Source organism: Cryptomeria japonica, chromosome 7 (genome assembly GCF_030272615.1).
Source record: "Cryptomeria japonica chromosome 7, Sugi_1.0, whole genome shotgun sequence".
Lineage (NCBI taxonomy): Eukaryota > Viridiplantae > Streptophyta > Pinopsida > Cupressales > Cupressaceae > Cryptomeria > Cryptomeria japonica.
The window spans coordinates 303,263,028-303,273,233 of record NC_081411.1 but is presented as its reverse complement, the minus strand read 5'-3'; the positions used below and the strand labels follow the sequence as shown (position 1 = coordinate 303,273,233).

General features: G+C 36.4%; 1 long non-coding RNA gene across 1 annotated transcript; it reads left to right on the top strand.

Moving 5' to 3' along the window:
* The first annotated feature begins 213 nt into the window (after positions 1-213).
* On the top strand, positions 214-8,059 carry LOC131856336 (uncharacterized). The gene is made up of 2 exons (XR_009358433.1): positions 214-6,532; positions 7,530-8,059. It is a non-coding gene; the product is annotated as an uncharacterized LOC131856336 (long non-coding RNA).
* The last annotated feature ends 2,147 nt before the right edge of the window (positions 8,060-10,206 follow it).

The window sequence follows — 10,206 nt, the reverse complement described above, 5'->3', positions numbered from 1 at the left end:
ACAACTCGGCAGGAACTTGACGCTTTGCGTCTCTTGTTTATAAATGCTAAATATTTTTAAATTTGATATCTCGTACTTTACTTATATTTCTTAAAATATAAATATACTATTATATATTAAAAAAGTGGCTCGGATTTGCTGTCAAACATATCTATTTAAAAAAAAATCTAATTATAGAACACGGTTGGAATGAAATTCCCAATATTCGACCAATCCAGAGGGTCGGCGGAAAAGATAGCTTGACGTTGAAGATAGGATTACAGCCGTAGATCATTTCCACCGCCTCAATTTGATGGTTCGATTCTCTCACTCGCATCAAATCTCACCTATAAATACCTATTAACTCAAACCCAATTACTGCAATAATTTTTGCAGGCGGGTCGACTTCTGGACGGATGTTTCTGATATTTCTTCGGCAGGGCTCGATCGGATGATAAATGGTTCAGGTCCTACGATGGCTGTATGGAGAAAATTAAAATTTCCGTTCTATTATTCAGTCTTTCCGAGTTTTGTTACGATTTAGGTTTTAGGGTTTGATGCCTGTTTTTCTGTAGTTTATTCTGATCAACAGAAATATATTCTGGACCTAAACTTTTGTCTGGTCCCGTCAACAATGATTTTTAAGCTTCTCACCGAGGTCAGGCAGACCATGTGTTTCTACGCCTCATGCCTTTCCAATTCATAACTATGGTGAATTTTTTGATTGCAATATAATGAATATTGACCGGAGTTAACAGATCATATACGGAGGAGGGACGACATCTAGCCTGATTTCCCCCTATTTAATCAAGAACGTGGGGGCATTATTTATTTCTCTGATATAATTGTGCTGGTGTATCACGTTTTTTTTATGTGTAGGCCAACTGAGTGGAAAATTAGGTGTGTCAAATGAGGACATGGATAAATCTTAAGAAAGTACACTACGATCTAAATTTCTTCCTCGGCCTCGGTTTTTATGCAACTGTCGTTTTTGCTGTTTGTTAGTGTGTTGTTGGTTTTTATTTTCCCTTAGTCTCTCTTTAAGAAAGATTTTAGTCTTATCTTCCATAACCAAGGGTTTGTTGGGTTTATGCTACGGAGGGGTTAGTCTGACCAGCTGCAGGGAAAGTGATGCTCAATTTATTTTGATCGTAGATGAGGCGATGAAAGACAACTAAAGTCCTGTTGGGGGATAGTCCACCGGTAGATGAGGTGATGTTCATCGGAAGGAGTAGCAAGCCAGAATTGAGAGGTTTTAGATGCTTCGAATTTGAGTACCATCTCTCCTTCGATCTCTCTTTTTCTCCACTATATCCTAGCCGATTTGCAGAGATCATTTATTGCAGGGTAATAAGGTAGATTGAATGGAACTAAAATTAGTATATGGTTATGGTTTATGGTATCTTAAGGGTTTCACTATAATCATTGGTGTGGTGCAATCTGGGTCGTGAGTTTGGCAGATTGACCGTGATTTTATTTTCTGGCATTGATGGTTTAACCACGTCATTTGAAGCATTGTAAAAAATAATTTGAAATATTAATTTTTAAAGCTTTTACGAAAAGGCGTCTTAAGGGTTTTGTGTCAACATAGTCCTTGAGCGAAAACATTGATGGCCGTGGAGGAATCATCCTTGGTAATCTGTAAGTAACTTCTTGTTGGCATAAGTTTTTTTTGCAATTTAATTTGCTCCTACAATTGGGTTAAGAAAGGATTAAAACAGTTTTATGGGGGAACATTCCGAAGGTAACTATGGTACAGTATGCGAAGAAACTTTATTGGTTTGTGCCTCAGAATGGAGGAGGTTTGTGTGTATCTTAATAGTGGATGTCTATTTCATTACATGCGAGGTTTTTTTGAAATGCTAATCGGTTATAGCAAATTCACCTTTATTTATCATTTGCATTTACTTTTTAAGCTAGTATGTTGTCGTTTATCTTCGGCAGGTAGTTCGGAACAGTAGAAATCAGGGATTGAGGAAACGGTGGTGTGCTATTTATTAGTTATTACCAATTACCAATTACCATCAAGTAAATTAGAGTTTCGTAAGTAAATTTTTTCCAGTTCATTTTGTTGAGAGGTATTAACTTTGTGGATATCTGAGGACTCAAATCTGTCGTCTTCCCTAGGTAAGAAAGAGTGCTCCAGTGCACATGGAGTTCAGCTATAGAAACAAACAGTTAATTTTCGACTTTGTGTATCTGTATGGTGGAGGTTTGTGTGTATCTGAATGGTGGATATTTCCTTCATTACAGGCAGGGATCTTTGAAGCCCTAATCGGTGTAACTATAGTCACCATTATATACCATTTGCGTATCTGAATGGTGGATGTCTACTTCATTACAGGCAGGGATCTTTGAAACCCTAATCAGTGATACTATAGTTACCTTTACATATAATTTGCATTTAATTTTAAGCTAGGATGTAGTCGTTTATCTTCGGCAGGTAATTACAAGCAGTGGAAATCAGAGACTGCGGAACAGAGTTGTACGCTTGATCGCCGATTATTACCAAGTAAATCAAAGTCTGCGTATCTGAATGGTGGATGTCTACTTCATTGCAGGCAGGGATCTTTGAAACCCTAACCAGTGATACTATAGTCACCTATACATATAATTTGCATTTACTTTTAAGCTAGGACGTAGTCGTTTATCTTCGGCAGGTAATTACAAGCAGTGGAAATCAGAGACTGCGAAACAGAGTTGTGCGCTTGATCGCCGATTATTAACAAGTAAATCAAAGTTTGTGTAAGTAAAATGTTGGCTGTCTACTTCGCTACAAACCCTAATCGGTGGTACCATAGCCACCTTTATATATCATTTGTGTATCTGAATGGTGGATGTCTACTTCATTACAGGCAGGGATCTTTGTAATCCTATTCAGTGGTACCATAGTCACCTTTATATGTCATTTGCATTTACTTTTAAGCTAGGGTGTAGTCGTTTATCTTGGGCAGGTAATTCCAAGCAGTTGAAATCAGAGACTGCCGAACAGAGTTGGGCGCTTGATCGCAGATTACCATGTAAGTCAAAGTTTTGCAAGTAAAATGGTGGATGTCTAATTCACTACAGGAAGGATCTTTGAAACCCTAATTGGTTGTACCATAGTCACCTTTTATATATCATTTGTATTTACTTTCAAGCTAGGATGTAGTCGTTTATCTTCGGCATGTGGTTCCGAACAGTGGAAATCAGAGACTGAGGAACAGAGTTGTGCGCTTGATCGCCGATTATTACCAAGTAAATAAAAGTTTCGTAAGTAAAATGTTGGATGTCTACTTCACTACAAACCCTAATCGGTGGTACCATAGCCACCTTTATATATGATTTGTGTATCTGAATGGTGGATGTCTACTTCATTACAGGCAGGGATCTTTGTAACCCTAATCAGTGGTACCATAGTCACCTTTATATGTCATTTGCATTTACTTTTAAGCTAGGGTGTAGTCGTTTATCTTGGGCAGGTAATTCCAAGCAGTTGAAATCAGAGACTGCCGAACAGAGTTGTGCGCTTGATCGCCGATTACCATGTAAGTCAAAAGTTTTGCAAGTAAAATGGTGGATGTCTACTTCACTACAGGAAGGCATCTTTGAAACCCTAATTGGTTGCACCATAGTCACCTTTTATATATCATTTGTATTTACTTTCGGGCTAGGATGTAGTCGTTTGTCTTCCGCAGGTAGTTCCGAACAGTGGAAATCAGAGACTGCGGAACAGAGTTGTGCGCTTGATCGCCGATTATTACCCAAGTAAATCAAAGTTTTGTAAGTAAAATGTTGGATGTCTACTTCACGACAAACCCTAATCGTTGGTACCATAGTCACCTTTATATATCATTTGTCTATCTGAATGGTTTTTGTCTACTTCATTACAGGCAGGGATCTATGTAACCCTAATCAGTGGTACCATAGTCACCTTTATATGTCATTTGCATTTACTTTTAAGCTAGGGTGTAGTCGTTTATCTTCGGCAGGTAATTCCAAGCAGTGGAAATCAGAGACTGCGGAACAGAGTTGTGCGCTTGCTCGCCGATTACCTTGTAAGTCAAAGTTTTTTTAGTAAAATGGTGGATGTCTACTTTCACTACAGGAAGGCATCAATGAAACTCTAATTGGTTGTACCATAGTCACCTTTATAGATCATTTTTATTACTTTCAAGCTAGGATTTTGTCGTTTATCTTCGGCAGGTAGTTCCGAACAGTGGAAATTAGAGACTGAGGAACAGAGTTGTGCGCTTGATCGCTGATTACAATTAAGTAAATCAAAGTTTTGTTGTAAGTAAGTTGTTGGATGTCTACTTCATTACAGGAAGGGATATTTGAAACCCTAATCGGTTGTACCAGGTAGATCCGAACATTGAAAATCAGAGACTGACGAACAGATTTGTGTGCTTGATCGCCGATTACCACCAAGTAAATTAAAGTTTTGTAATTAGATTCGTTTCGGTTTATTTCATCATGAGGTTTAGGACTCAAACCTGTTGTCTTCCTCAGGTAACAGACTCTGGAATTTTGTTAGTAGGAGGTCTATTTTATTTACGTTATTTTAAATTGAGTGCTGGGCTTTTAATTAGTTAGCATTCAACTTATATGGACTAAAGTTAATGCAGTGAAGTAACGGGATTTGGCTGCACGGTACCTTGTATCTCTCACAGCCTAACAAACAATTTTAATTAAAGTGGATATACTTGTTCTATACTTGTTCCCCTCATCTGTTCTCGAGGTAATTAAACGCTTTTGACTGGTTCAGGGCCTTTTTTTTATTGAGAGGTGGGAACTGAGAACAAGCTGTTGTATGTTGTAACGATCGATGTTTCTCTCCCTATTAAAACATCTCGTTCTTCTTCTGATGAATATTCCTCCTTGATATTATGGTTGTAACAGCACTTCATCCAAAGGGGGAATATTAAGGTAATGATTAATATAATACTTAAATCACTTTTCCGTCAAAGCGAAAGATAATGTTTGCTTGAAAGGAAGAGTTAAAGACTCGATTTTCCTGTGGTTTTGAATTATATAGATAATGTTCTCTTGCATTGAATGGTGTAAGTTTTAATTTGATTAAGGATGAATCTATTCTTTTATTTTTGGGTTAAATAGGTATATTACAGGGAAGAGAGTGCCCACAGTGGACATGGATTTGGTGTTTTAAGCTATAAAACATTTCAACTTCTAGTTTTGGATGGAGGATAAGAACTTCTTAACTAACTCATTTGAATTCTGTGGTTTTGAATTATATAGATAATGTTCTCTCTTGCATTGAATGGTGTAAGTTTTAATTTGATAAAGGATGAATCTATTCTATTATTTTTGGGTTAAATAGGTATATTACAGGGAAGAGAGTGCCCACAGTGGACATGGATTTGGTCTTTTAAGCTATAAAACAATTCAACTTCTAGTTTTGTATGGAGGACAAGAACTTCTTAACTCACTTATTTGAATTCAAAGTTCTCTACAATTAGTTAATAAAAGAATTCATTTTATCTTTAGTTTTGTTAGAATTGTCATTGTTTACAGAAAACATTGTTCTGTCTATTCATGGAAGAGCGCGTCCATAGTAGAGACATGGATTTGGTGTTTCAAGTTAAAAACAATGCAACATCTAGTTTTGGTAAACAATGCAACATCTAGTTTTGGAAGGAGGATAAGAACTTAACTCCATGATTTGTATTCAAAGCTATCTCTGCAATTATTTTTCTTTGTTTTGTTCTCTTGCGTTGAACGGTTTGAAATAAAGGATGGATCATTTCTTCCTTATTTGGGTCAATAGGTATGGAAGAGGGTGCCCACAGTGGACATGGATTTGGTGTTTCAAGCTATAAAACAATGCAACTTCTAGTTTTGGGAGGACGATAAGAACTTCTTATCTGCCTGATTTGAATTCAAAGTTGTCCCCGCAATTAGTTTAAAGAATTAATATGATCGTAGTTTTTTTAGAATTTTGTTATTGTTTACAAAAAACAATGTTTTCTGGCTATACAGATGGTGAGTTAGTAGCCAACTTAAACGTGGCGTTGGACAGTCTCGTTGTATGATCCGACCTATGTTATTACAGTGAAGTAACAGGAATTAAGTGGTACATTTTTTTATTTCCTTGGTAGGAGTAATAATGCAATGCAATGTCTCATCTCTTACAACGTCTATTTCCTTTTCTTTACTCACTTTTTTATACATAAGATGAACATATTAGTTTGATAGTATACAAACCGTTTTATGGTTTTGTTGGAGTACCTGATTGTCCAGATTGATTTCTGAAAGAAGGTTGAGGTAATGATTAATCTGCTTAAAATGTTTTTTTGTATTTACTCTTATGTTGAAGTGAATGGAAGTCTTCATGTAGCAGGGAAGGGTTAAGAAGTAGTTTATTCTTTTACAAAAGGAGGGTAGTTTTGTATTCTATATTGATGGAAGGGTGTAAGTTGCAATTTAATGAGTTTCTCTTTCAGGAATTTTGTTCTTAATAGAGCTTAATTCTGATTTCGAGGGGGAGGGTATCATTTGTGTAAACCAGCGTAGAATTTTCTTCCATCTTAAACACAACGGCAATTTGAAACAGGTAGGGTGAAGTTTGATTATATTATCCGAGTTCAAACTCCATTTACTTTGAACTCTGGTTTCTTGTGAGCATAATTGCGAAGATCATACAAATTGTGTATTGACTCCAACCTAGGTTATTGCGGTGAAGCAGTGTGTTGTTTTTTCTCGTGTACTTTTTTGGTAGTAGAAATTCTTATACAGTTAATTTATATGACATGTTTGTTCTCGAGTTGACGAGCTTATGTGAGTGATATCGTACACAATTGTTTTATTTGGTGCACTGCTATTTGAAACATCCAATAGCTTTATGTTTTTTTGCACTCTTTACCCCTTTTTCTTCTTTTTGTACCTAGTGTTACTCTTTATCTATTGTTAAGCAAACAGTATGTCGTGTTGGTATTTAATCCTTTGAGATAATCATTTGTTCTTGTGGAGAGCTTTTCTCCTTTATGCAAGGCGTGGGTCAGCTTTATAGTTGGGTGGGTTATACAGTTTCTGTATAGTTCAACATAAACAGGAGACTTATCTGGGGAGTAGGATGAAGCTGAAAATTGAATGAAGGTTATTATCAAGATTCGACAGATTATTTTGTCTATAGACTAGTTGATAAAATTATTGCTAGTGTTACATTTGTATTGAACATATGGGATAAACGACAATAGGAAAACATTTCATTCTGGATAAATGATGAATTCATTTTTCAATTTATAAGCTTATAAGAAAATTCAAGGTAAGAAGAGAGAAGAGCGCTTCACAGTGGATATGAATTTGGTGCTAGCTCGTATGTGCGGAATTGGCTATCTGGCAATATGCTTGATCATTCATAAGTAGCCCTTTTCTGCTGGGTTCTAAGGATATGTTACAGTTTTCTCCAGTGGTGTCGATTTTTGTCAGTAGGATGTCAATTTCTTTTCCGGATATGATTTCAGCTTTGATGAAAATAACTCTTTTTCTTAAAGTTTTTGTAAGCATTGTGCCTTTCGGTCTATGAAAAACATTGTACTTTGTTTGTACAGATGAGTTGGCAAGCCCAAGGTGGATTAGTTGGCTTGGCTTTTCGTATGGTGCGGAATTGGCTATATGGCAGTATGCTTTATCATTCATTATCAGGTTCATTCTCCTGCGTTCTAAAGTATTTATGACAGTTTTCTCGAGCAGTGTCCAATTTTGGCAGTAGGATTGTCAATTGCTCATCTTGAAATGAATTCAGCGCCGTCTTTTGAATAGCATTGTGCCTTTGGATTATGCAAAACGATGTAATTTGTTTGTACAGATGAGGAGTTGGCAAGCCCAGGGTGTCTTTATGCTTGATCATTCATTTTCAGACCTATTCTGTTGAATTCTAAAGGATTTGTGACAGTTTTCTGAAATTTTCTTTACTGAGATGAGTTAGCAACCTCATCTGGAAGTGCTATATAGTTGGTGTGATGGGCTGTGTTTATGCAAGACTAGTTCCGGTAGAGCTCAATGGATTTGCGAATATGTTAATTTCTGAATGTGGCCTTTTGTGAACATAACTACTGAAAGGATCATTCAATTTGTTTTATGTGCGCTGACTAGTGAATTTCCTATAGTGAACGGCGAGTTAGCAACCACATCTGGAAATTTTATATGGTTGGTGTAATGGGCTAGGCTATGCTTGAATTTTATATAGTTGGTGTAATGGGCTTATGCTTGATTATGCGAGCCTAGGTCCAATTGACCAAAGAGCATTAAATTTGTCAATTTCTGAATCCTAGTCTTTTTTATTTTTGACGCCAACCTAGGTTATTGCAGAGATATAAAAGGGTGTAGTGTAACAATATATATTACCTCATCACAGTGAAGTGACAATGAAGTGAAGTTCTGCAAGGTCTCATCCCATACCATCTTATTATTTTTATTATGTTTCGTTTATTGTACTTCTGGTAGTGGTCTGTAGTGAACTTGATACATGAATTTGTTCATGAGGTACTGAGTTTGTTATTTGTGTGGGTGATTGAAGCACGGACTTCTTGGTTGAGAGTCGAAACCGAGGAAAGTTTTACTTATCCCTATTCTGTTGGGTTCTGATGTTTTGCGACAGTTTTCTCGAATAGTGATTTTTTCGTGACTTGTATATAGCAACTACATCTGCCAAGTCTATATAGGTTGGATGATTGGCTATGCTTGATTATAACCGTTAATTTTTGAAATCTGGTTTGTGTTGAGAGCATGATTAATCCAAAGAGCATTTAACTTGTTTTTGACGCCAAGCTAGCTTTTTGCAGCGAAATAAAAGGACGAATCTTAAAAAGATTTATCCCCTCGGCACAGTGAAGTAACAATGAAAGATAGAAGTGCTGTGAGGTTTCATGCTTTACCTTACAAACTTATTCCCTCACCACATTGAAAAAACAAGTTAGGATCTAAGTGGTGCATGGTTTCGTTTTTTACCAGCGTACGATATTTTGTTTTGGTAGTTTTCTGTAGTGAACATCACATATGAAGAAGTTCATGTGGGATTGAGTTTGTGATTTGGTTGGGTTTTGTACAAATTATTGTAGTTGGTGATTGAAGTACTCGATCGATCCAGATGCAGCTTCTTGGTTGAGAGCTGGAACTAAGTAAAGTTGGAACTGTTGTAGATTGTCGTAAAGTGGTGTGAAGTTTCGATAATAATTTTCCATATAGCTTTGTCCTACCATACATGTATTTAATACAACAACATAAATTGTATTTTCTATGGCCCTATTTTATTAGCAGCAGGGGTTTTGAGTTGGAAGCTGAAACATCTGTTACTTTCACGGTTAATTCAGTAGTGAATTACTCTGATATTGGTGGTTGATTTTGGCAGGGTTGTGAGTTTTTAGGCTTCAGCATTGGTCCAGTCACCGGCTAATGATCCAACTCCAATCTTATTTTGGCAGTTGTATGGCAACTACTTTTATCAATTTGGTATTTAATCACCTTAGAAGATCGAATTAATTATTTAATACTAATAATATTTTGATTACGTGTCTTTAATTCTTCTTTAATTAGCCGATAGGCTACATATTGGGTGAAAGCCCACCGGATTTTCCTCATGTCTGATGCTGGATTATTTTCTAACTTACTGTCTTGTATTTATAGAGTTACAGCTCAGCATGCTCATTAATGTTTTTCTTTTTTCTCTTTTCATCTTCAAAACGATTTATATTTTCTCCAAACGTACTGTGTTTTCGGAGCCAGTTTAGACGCAGGTCAAAAGCGCTGCACGAAATCAAGAAATATGGTTGTGGTTAAAACACTGTTATTAGTTATTGGGGGGGAAGAGGTAACAAATGAGCGATGGCGATGATAACCTAATTAAAATAAGTATGATATCTCAGATTTTTTATAAAGGTACAGTAGTTTTATTTTCTAAATCTTATTTTTTTTGGTTTAATTTTATAAATTTTCTAAAATAGGTATGCATGCTAATTTTTATTTGTTTATTTATTTTATAGATGGTATGCTAGTTTTATTTACTCACTGTATTTTCACCCACATTTCTTACCTTTCCACTTTCGGGGCATCGCCAAAGAAATCCCGATGTCATCGCAATTCCTCTGTGTCAGCTTGAAATACCTTTTAGCATTTTCATTTCCACTGCCTGTGTCGGCTTTTGCAAGATCATAGACAGTTCGTCTTCCTGCACGATGGCCGTCTTTAGCAGAGATGGGTTTTGCGAAGGATGTTATGCCCTTTCTGCAG